This window comes from Lepisma saccharinum, chromosome 28, assembly GCF_977018435.1.
Source record: "Lepisma saccharinum chromosome 28, izLepSacc3.1, whole genome shotgun sequence".
NCBI lineage: Eukaryota > Metazoa > Arthropoda > Insecta > Zygentoma > Lepismatidae > Lepisma > Lepisma saccharinum.
In genome coordinates, this window is record NC_139256.1 from 5,363,441 (window position 1) to 5,374,309 (window position 10,869).

Here is a 10,869-nt window from a genome sequence, read left to right on the forward strand (position 1 = left end):
TGAATGGTTCTGTCCGCAATGTGAAAACGGAGAAAAAAGTGTTGAAAATGAGGAACTCGCGAATCTTTTGCTGGTAGTGAATCTACTGCAAAGTGATATAAAGAAGTTAAAAAATGAAAATGAAGCCCTGAAAAACAGACTAGAAACTATAGAAAAGGCAAAGGAAATAACAAATGCTACATCCTCATGGACTCAAGTGGTTAGGAAATCAACAAAGAAAAAACATCACATCGATAGCATAAATTTCGAGAGTAAAAACAGATTTTCTACACTACAAGATTTCCAGACTGAAGAAATACACCCAGAAACTAATTCAAGAACGTACAGAAGAAATGTGATGTCAAAAAACACGACCACAAACATCTCGAAAATAGAAGAATCGAGTGTTAGTCAACCAGAAGTGCTCATCTATGCTGATAGTCATGGTAGAGGAATGGCAGAAAAAGTGAAGAGTCAGCTAGGCGATGTTTCAGTGTTAGGTATTGTCAAGCCAGGTGCAAAAATTGGGCAGGTTGTAAGTAGCCTAAAACCTCAAAACAAAGAAATCAGCAGCTGTGTAGTACTAATGGCAGGTGCAAACAATGTAGCATGCAATGAAGGTCACGATGTGATATATACATTGGAAAAGAAACTACCTGAAATAAGAAACTCTAAAGTGATCGTAGTTAATATACCAACGAGATACGATCTCATACCAGAATCTTGTGTTAATGTGGCCATAAAAGAGACAAACAAGAATATCAGACACCTGTGTAAAAACTTTAGTAATGTCGATATTGTTGATGTAAGCAGGCTAGAGAGAAACAATTTCACAAATCACGGCATGCATCTGAACCGATCTGGAAAAGAAAAGGTGTCAAAAGCAATAGGTACGGTGATAACTGAATACATTATAAACCAAAGAAGAAAGTGCAATCCTATTGAACTGAAATGGCACCCCATAAATAATCAGGAAAGTGAAGTGGTAAATGGAAAGAAATATAGTGAGGTGGTAAATAGCGGAAAAGTCTGTCTTGTGATGAATGGTGTAAAATGCAGTAAAATGGTAAGTGATGAAAAAGGTAGTGAAGAAAATGAACATTACAGTGAAGTGAGAAAAGATGAAAAAGACAAGGAAGTGGAAAATGACAAAAGAGTTAATGTAAAACAAAAAGAACCATCTGCACGAACATCCGATAGAATAAGGAGTGTTCCGGGCAAATTTAAAGATGATTTTTTATTGTAAAATGTAAAAATGCAACAAATATTGTAAATGTTAAACCTAAGGAACAGGGTCTTACAACCAATAGTTTCTCTCAAATGAAGAAGAGAGTTATACAATGCAATATTGTGCATCTAAACATTCAAGGTATTACAGGCAAAGTGTTAGATTTAGAAATGCTCCTAACCGATGAATGTTTAGATGCACATGTACTGTGTGTTACTGAGCACTGGCTGTCCAAAGATGAAATTACTTACCTTCAAATTCCAAATTTCCACCTAGCTAGTTTCTCATCAAGGTCTCTAATAAAACGAGGGGGAACAGGCATATTTACAAAAAATGATATAATTGCCAAACAAATTGTCCCCAAAACTGTGAAACCTATAGAAAAACATTTTGAAGTTAGTGTTGTATGTCTTGCACAGTATAATTTAATAATAGTATGTTGCTACAGAACACCTGATGCAGACTATACAATATTCATAAAAAATCTGTCAGTATTGTTAGATGAATTAAAAAGTTATACATGTGAAATTGTGGTATGTGAGGACCTAAACATTGATTTTCTAAAAAATACAGGACGGAAACTGCACTTTGAAGCCACAATAAACACTTTTGGCCTAAAGCAAATTATAACTACACCCACGCGCATAACGAAAGACACACTCTCCCTCATAGACCACATGTTAATAAGTGTACACTCAAAAGAGTTTCAATGTGAAAACATATCAGTCCACTTCTCCGACCATGAAGCACAATTTTTATGTCTCACATGTAAAAGAGAAGCTACTGAATATCATAGAAAGCCACTAAAAATGCAGAAACGTAAATATGATGAAGGTTCTATACTCATGTTTATTGGAAAACTAAACAGCGAAAATTGGGAAGATATTTATAATTTACCTTCCACAAACGAAAAATTTAATCTCTTTCTGAACAAAATTATCTTGTTACACAATGAATGTTTTCCACCTAAACAAGTTATCATATCCACTGAGTGTAAACCATGGGTCACAAACGGAATCAGAATCTCAAGTAGAAAACTAAAAATGCTCCATTCTGAAAGTAAGGTGAATCCCAATCCATCTTTTCTGAAATATTACAAGAGGTATAAGCAAATATATAAAAATGTACTCCACCAATCAAAAATTAATCATAATGACCGTAAAATCAATAATTCAAACAATAAATGTAAAACACCAATCTTTACATAATAATATGGTGATATGCATTAATGGAAAAGAAGTCCAACATCCCCCTAATGTTGCGAATGCTTTCAATGAGTATTTTGAAAATGCAGTTCCAAATAAAAGGAATGGGCTTATGGCTGCTCCAGAAGAATGTTCTACACACATAACAGTAAATGACAAGTCCTTGTTCATTTCCCCCATTACTGAACAGGAATTAAAGATAATCTTCAGGCGTATAAAAAACAAACGATCTTCCGGCATTGATGAAATACCAGACTTCCTAATTAAGAAATGTTATAGTTCCCTATGTCAACCATTACTACATATAATAAACAATTCCATTGAACAGGGTATTTTCCCAGACAGGCTAAAGATAGCTGTTGTTAAACCATTACTGAAGAAAAATGACCCAAAGGATTTATCAAATTACAGGCCCATTTCGCAACTCTCAGTCTTCTCAAAAATTATTGAACATGCAATAATGATGAGAGTAGAAAATTTCTGTAGTAAACACTCAATCTTAAGCTTGTCGCAGCATGGTTTTAGGTCTGAACGAAGTACGAAAACAGCATTAGCAGACTTAGTAGAATGTGTCACACAATCGCTGAATAATTGTAATCACACGGTAGGAGTCTTTTGTGACCTATCAAAAGCTTTCGATTCTGTAAATCACGAGATATTGCTGTGGAAACTTCAAAAACTTGGTTTTCGTGGACTACCACAAAAGTGGTTTCAATCTTACCTTACCAATAGAAAGAAAATTATAGAAATCGCTCACACCACAGCAAAAGGATATGTAACACATCAGCACTCCACCATGAAAAGTGTAACATGTGGGGTGCCTCAGGGAAGTATTCTTGGCCCTCTTTTGTTTCTTATTTACCAAATGTTATACCCGAGGCAAATGCAATATTATATGCTGATGATACAAATATTATAGTAACAGACACTTCCAAAGATGCTCTACAATCTAAGGCTAATAACATATTAAACAAATTAGATGACTGGTTTTTAAATAATAAACTACTCCTCAACAGCAAAAAAACAAATTACATTACATTTTCTACAATCCAAACCAGAAACCAAATAAGCCTCAATCTAATATCTGGGAATACACAACTAGAGCCTAAAAAAAATTCAAAATTTCTGGGTATCATTCTGGATGAACACCTTAGCTATACAGAACACATAAACACGCTACAATCAAAATTAAGTAGTGTGTGCTATGCCCTTCGAGAAATGGTAGACATCTCAAGCACCCAAACTGTCAAGTACCTTTATATGGCAAACTTTGATGCTTTACTAAGATACGGGATTATGGTTTGGGGTAACAAGGGCCACTCCAATGTCCTTTTTATGCTTCAAAAAAGAGCTATAAGAATCATAGCTGGAGTAAAGAAAACTTATTCATGTAGAACTCTTTTCCGTAAACTTAATGTGTTAACTCTTCCCTGCATATACATTTATGAATCCTTAATTTATGTAAAGCAAAATATTTCCAACTTTGCCACAAATGAGGAAATACATGGCCTAAACACAAGAAATAAAGACAAACTCCACATAAAACACTGCCGCCTTAACTTATGTAAGAAAGGTCCCTAAGGGCCGGTTGCACCATCTCCGCTTAACGTCTTATCCCCCACTTAACACCATTTTGCGGTTGTTCAATGTCCGCCTAACGTTACCTAGCACTTAAAGTCCCGTGTAACGTAAGTGGCGGTCGGGGCTCCGCCTAACGCGTTAAGTGCCAGGTAAACATGGAAAAGCAGTACACTGTGCAGCCAACAGATACGTGCAGCACCTAGCATAATCTGTGTTTACACTTTTATAGTTGATAAAATGGCAAAGTCTCGATCAGCTGTTGCAAATTGCGAAAGTTTGCTGCATCTTTTGCATTACCAAATAACAGCAAAAAAGGCGGATTTGTTAATTATCCCAGGAACGGCAATAAATAAAGCAACGTTTGTAAATATATGTGTAGAAATGAATATTAGATGGTCATTTTCGTGTGTGTTCCGAAAATGTTGTATATTGATATTGGCATTAGCAGTTTCACTGTAATTTCGTATGTAGGATTTGAGTGCATGAGGGTACAGAAAATAAAACCAGGTTAAAGTAATGCGTTTGATGCTTGCAAAATTGTATTAAAATGCCGTTCCAAATAAATGAATGTGTGTTTGCTGTAACAATTTTTTTCAACCAAACGCAATACACGAAATGTACACCATGCATCAGTTGCTTTTTCGCAATCCTGGTAATTTGTAATCTTTAAAATTAAAACACTTCCGTCGCCATTGGTGTGAATGTAACATTGCAAATAAACAAGTAATGTGTTGTTTCCGAATAACAACTGGCAAAGAATGCACGTATAATATTTAGCAGTAGGTACTCTTACCGTCCAGTTCATACATATGTACGTACAAGGAACAATTTCCGAATGGTGGTGTGTTTTTTACAAACACACACATTTACAATAATAACCTTGCAAGAAACTACATACCTAGTAGTACATAAGACGTAATACCAATCTTTTAAGAAACGTATACATTGTATATGTGTTATTTTGTATGTTAACTTCCAAAATTGGCAAAAAAAAAAGTTTACTGTTAACAAGCATCCTTACGATGTTGACATGCATGTACAAGGAACAATTTCCTACTGGTTTTGTACCTAACCTAACCAACCCTACCCTAATATTCATGGGAGAGCATAAGACGTAAATGCCAAAGTTTTTTTCGGTATTTACTACTTAGAGGAAACGTTTTATGCGAAGTAACATATTTTTAATTACATTGTGCGAGATTTTGTACTTTAACTTTAAAACTGGCAAAGAATAATAATAATAGAGACAGGTACAGCAGTATCTTTACGGCGTTGATACGTATATACAAGGAATAATTTCCGAATGGTGTTACGTTTCGCAGATACAAAGAAAATGCACCATTGTAATAAACCTTGCACGAATCTACATGCCTGAAGATGCATAAAACGTGCACTCAAGTTTTTTCTGTTTTTTTTTTTTAACATTCATATGCAATACACATGATCTTGTATTTGATTTTTCAAAATAACTGGCCTAAAAAGACGAGCGGCTAGGGGCAGCATTAGCACCTTGGGAAATACATGCTAACAACACCAAACCTGGCCTGCCTAACCTATCCACGTAGGCATATAATAGCATAAATAAACATGTAAATAGGTTTGGCAAATTATAATTTGTTTATTTAAACTATTATATACATACGTGGATAGGTTAGGCAGGCCATGTTTGGTGTTCTTAGCATGTATTACCCAAGGTGCTAATACTGTCCCTATCCGCTCGTCTAAAAAGGACCACAGCTTGTACGTATGTACAATGTATATTTTCCTGGTGAATATTACTGTTTTTTGTAAAGAAATATATACGTTCTTGCATTGCACTAGCATATAACGTTGCACGAAACTACCTATCTGAAAGTATATACAGCCTGGAGTTTCTTCTTTTTTCTTAATAAGAATAAAACATGCGTACATACAGTACTACGGTACTTTACATTACTATTTGATTCTTCCTTTTGTGCTAAGATGATAGTAATTCCCAAAATGTACCTTGTACATGGAACCGTTTATTAACGATTTTTTTTTGTGCTATTCGAATTTGTTTTGAATACAAAAATTTAATTTTCATCTAAATCGTTAACCAACTTTCACAAAAGCTGCATTATAAATAAAGAAGAAACCTATAAGATGGTCAACGTTGATAATACTAATACTCGCTATTCGCTAAAGAAGGGGTTACGGATTGATAAATTATTAACAGAAACGAATGATAAATTAGTAAGAGCAGAATAGAAGATTGCTCTTCTCATTCCGTACATTTACAAAAACTCGGATATGTCAGCCTTGCACTAAAAATTGAATAAATGTAACTTGCATTTGTTACGACTTCGTAAAATTTTGGTCACTGTTTAGTACTGTTTAATATTTTTAAAAAAGTGAACGTATGTCTTACTGAAAGATAAGACGAAGAATATTCTTTTTTGCATTATGTTAATTGGAGTACGTGAAAAATAAATTGAAAATTTTGTAAGCTTCCCACTACTTCGAAAGATTACGGGTTATATTGTATCATATAACATACATTTGATATTATATGAGAGTACGACACATGCGTTACCTACTTCTATCAGCTGTTTCATTTTATTGCAATAAATATTTAGTTTTTTTAAACATATTTCAGTTGAAAAAGCATGCATTTGGAATTGACAAGCAGATATTAGCACGTAATAAACAAACAAAACACAATCGAAAACACAACTTTCTCCAGTTTCTGTTGCCAGGTCGTACGGCAAGCAGGAGAAAGTTCCACCTTACAAGGCCGAGGATAAAAATGCTTGGTGCAACCCACCGCCGCCTAAATCTCCCGCCTGTCGTTATCCAGCACTTTGTAAAGTGGCAGATTAAGTGGCGATGGTGCAATCGGCCCTTAAACTCTTCCATAGACCTCTACAATAAACTACCACAAGATGTGAGGAAAGAACCAAAATTGATGATATTCAAGCACAAGATAAAATCAATGCTTCTGAAGCATGTTTTTTATTCTATAGCTGAATACATGGAAGCAACTTTTACATAAGACAAATGTACATAATGCAGTATAATCACATATTTTTCTTGTAAAATTAAATGTCAAATGAAAGTGGATAATTAGTATCACCTAGAAGTAGGCTGCAATGTTCTATATCTTCTCATGTTATATATTTTTTTTTTGTGATTTTGACATAATACGAGAGTAAGACCTAATTTTTTACAATTTTTGGCTATATATTTTGTATTTGTAAAATCTATTAATGTACTATTGTATTGTAATGTAAGTATTGACATGTCCTATATTACCATGTACTGTAATTTGTACACACCGGTAGTCCTTGGACGCAAATAAACTAAACTAAACTAAACTAAACTAACCCTTTTGAGTCAATGTTTCTGTTCAGTACAAGCCAGGCCGCTTAGTCCTACTTTGTTTAAGTCCATGGAATGCTCAAGATTTAATTTTTACCCGGGTGAGGTGAATTTTTGGCGCCCCACCCTCCCCCACTATTCACCGAAAGCTGCAAGACCATACTTGAAGCGAGCATACTTCGAGAGCATACTCGCAGTGCGGTCTTGAAGGCTGGAAGCGGAAAGCTTTCGAACTGCACTTCGACTGCAGCGCCAGCACAAGTGAGGATTGCAACAAAAGTTGCTTCGAAACTAAAATTATCAAACATCGACTGTATGTGCCACTCTTGTTTTCCGTGAACAACACACACATGACTCGGCGTGCAGTTTATATAACACAGCGCGTTATGAATTATAGAAATATGAAAGAAATTTGCTCTTTCAAATTAATTTTCACACATTCCGCAACATGGTTTACGATCGCGGAAAAATAAATTGTTTTCTCACTTTTAAACACTTCTCACTATAGAAGAAAGAAACCACGCATATATGAATAAAACCAATAAATAAAATTACATAGTATTTTAAAAACTTGTTTACTTACATTTCCACACAATGGAAGAACTACAACTACCAGCTGATTGACTTCCGACGTCCAGTTTTTTAACAAATGAAAAGCAAGCACAGATCGCAAGTGTGCACTGCTCGTGTGCTGCGTGCTCTGGTCTTGTACACTCGTTTGCTTGGCGCTTTCGAACTGCACTAGGTGACGTCTTCTTCCGTCAAGACTGTACTTCAAGTATGTACTTTGTACCTTTTGGACACAGCCAATGTTTCTGTTCAGTACAAGCCAGGCCGCTTAGTCCTACTTTGTTTAAGTCCATGGAATGCTCAAGATTTAATTTTTACCCGGGTGAGGTGAATTTTTGGCGCCCCACCCTCCCCCACTATTCACCATGCCCCTTACCCCATCTTCTTCTACTCTCCATTGTCCTTCAATAAAAAAACAACATTGCCACATTATATATTATGATTTAAATTTTAAAAAACGGCCTTATTTTAAAAATACTTTACGTGCATAATGACATCAAAATGACAAGAATCTCTTAGCTGAAATTGCTACATGATTTTCAATATTATCCAGAAAAGAACTTAAATTAAAGTCACGCACAACCACCAGGTGGACGCACTTTTAGTGGTTCAGATCCCACTCTAAACTAGGTACGGTGCCAGTCACAAGTAGCTTTTCTGTGCATAAAGTGGACTTAAAAATTAACTCAAAGAAAGAAATAGCCACGCTTCTGTAATCAGAAATAAGATTTTGGTGCTAATCAAGGGGACACTCGTCACCTGGATCGCTCGGCCCTTAAGCCGCCTCTGTGTAAGTCTATGAAGGAACAGCAAATAAAAGGTTTCTTCACCACTGCTATACCTGTAACCAATTGTGAACAGTATAGGGTGACCAGACATATACATTCAAAAAAAGAGGACAGATCATAGTGAAAAAGAAGGACAAAGTCATAGAAACCAGGACACCGCAAAAAATGGCAACTCATTTTGTCATTACTTACAATTTAATCAATATAAAAAAAAATACCAACACTTTGCTCACAAATAATTCTGATCATTTCTCAATAATTTCCTCTTACCTTAAGCAACGAAATCAAACTCCTAATCTACTATTTAACACAAGACAATCATAAATAAGAATATCTATAATTTGTATGTTACTCTTTTTCCAATTCTTGGATATTAGAATGCAATACACTCATAACTGAATGCAAATGTAACAAGTAAGGGAGGGGCCAGGGGGCTGCCCCCCAACGTAAAAAAAGACTAGAAAGTAACACATGATTAACTTCAGTTACTACATTTTTGTTATGAAGCCATACCGCAAATCTTGACATTTGGCATGTGCGGTAATTGCGCCGCAATAGCGGGTCTTAGAAGATTTGATTGATGTGTACAGTTTGAAGAAAGAAAAACATAAAATGACTTTGTGTTTAGTCAACAGTTACTGCTGAGGCATCAAAAGAACGTTTCAATTTATTTTTTCTAAAATTTCTGAAGCTTACTATTGTACCGTAACTTTTTAAAGTAATACGAGTATGGTATCAATAAAAATTTAATGAAATGAAAAATGCAATAATCGCACTGTTTTACTTCTTTTATAACTGACAACCAATATACTAATTAATATTTGTTTACCCAAGCGAGGAAATTTAACATTTTCAAATCTAAAAGGCCTAAAACTCAGTGATTTTTTTTAATTTCCGGGGAAAGGCCTCTGGACCCCTTATAAACTACAATAGGGGATATTCAATAACCCTCAGGTATATCATATGCTTCTCCCAGAATCTGCCCTCCCAAAGGAAAAGCTCAAACTCCGCCCATTCGCCTTAACTTATTTCCAAATACCAAAATTAAATTTTAGGTAGTTTAGATAGGGTCAAGAAATATGATTTTAATGCCAGGAACATTTCTAGCAGTCTTTCAACAGCATGGGAAAGTGTCAGCCAAATTACACTTTCACCTCATATTCTTGCGAGAGCATTGTTGAATTCACGCTTTCGCTTCGTTATTTCATAAAAGTAAATATTACTCAATAATCAAAATTCTCACTACGCGTTTCTGTATCGCGTGCGTATGACGAGAAAATGAACTGGCTTCCCTCTGTGGCAGAGTGGTTAGAACACCATGCCACAATGCCAAAGGTCCCGCGTTCAAATCCCACCCTGGGCATGGGTGTTTCTAGTGAGTGTCCCTTCATGAAAATCATCATATCATAGCTCATCCTCATCTTCGCCATTAATCAAAAGTGGCAAGAAAGTGAATTAAAATAAACCATATGAATCAATCGAAAAGGAACTGCTCAGATTATGTGTGTTTTAAAATTTGCAACGTGCCACCACTCCTTGCTCCGGCTGGTCAGTTGGGAGCAGAAGTTCTCACCCAGGGTTCGGGATTAAGAAGATCCACCCTTCCTCCAGGAAGGAAACCACCGAATTGCGACACATGACAGTAAATAAAAATAATTCAAATACTTTATAATTAAAATGTCCAAAATCTTTAATTACGAATCGCGTGCGTACATACTGATTCGCACAATCCAAAAATATAATGTGTTGGGTCCTCCTCGCTTGTAGGCAGTGATGAGTAACTTATTTATCACGACAGAATCCGCGCACCGCCTTCACCGTTAATAGCAAGACCTCAACTGCTACCTCAAGCGCGAGGCGCAGCATAACAGATTGTTCTAACTCACAATACAAACTCTTAACATAAAATAACACAAGAAAAACTGGTAATTTATACAACACATCAATGTTAATTAGCGTTAGTAAGCTAAAGTTCAGGTTGGCAACAATTAAAAATGCCAACGTGGAAGTTTTTACATCGCCAAGAACTCGAAGCGTGGTTCCCCTACTCCTAACATAAACAGCCAATAGGAATACGATATTTTATTGAAAACGAGGGAGAAATACTTTGCTATAATATTACAATGTTAAACTATATAGAAATAACTAAACTGATTTTATCAAATAAATCATATTTGCC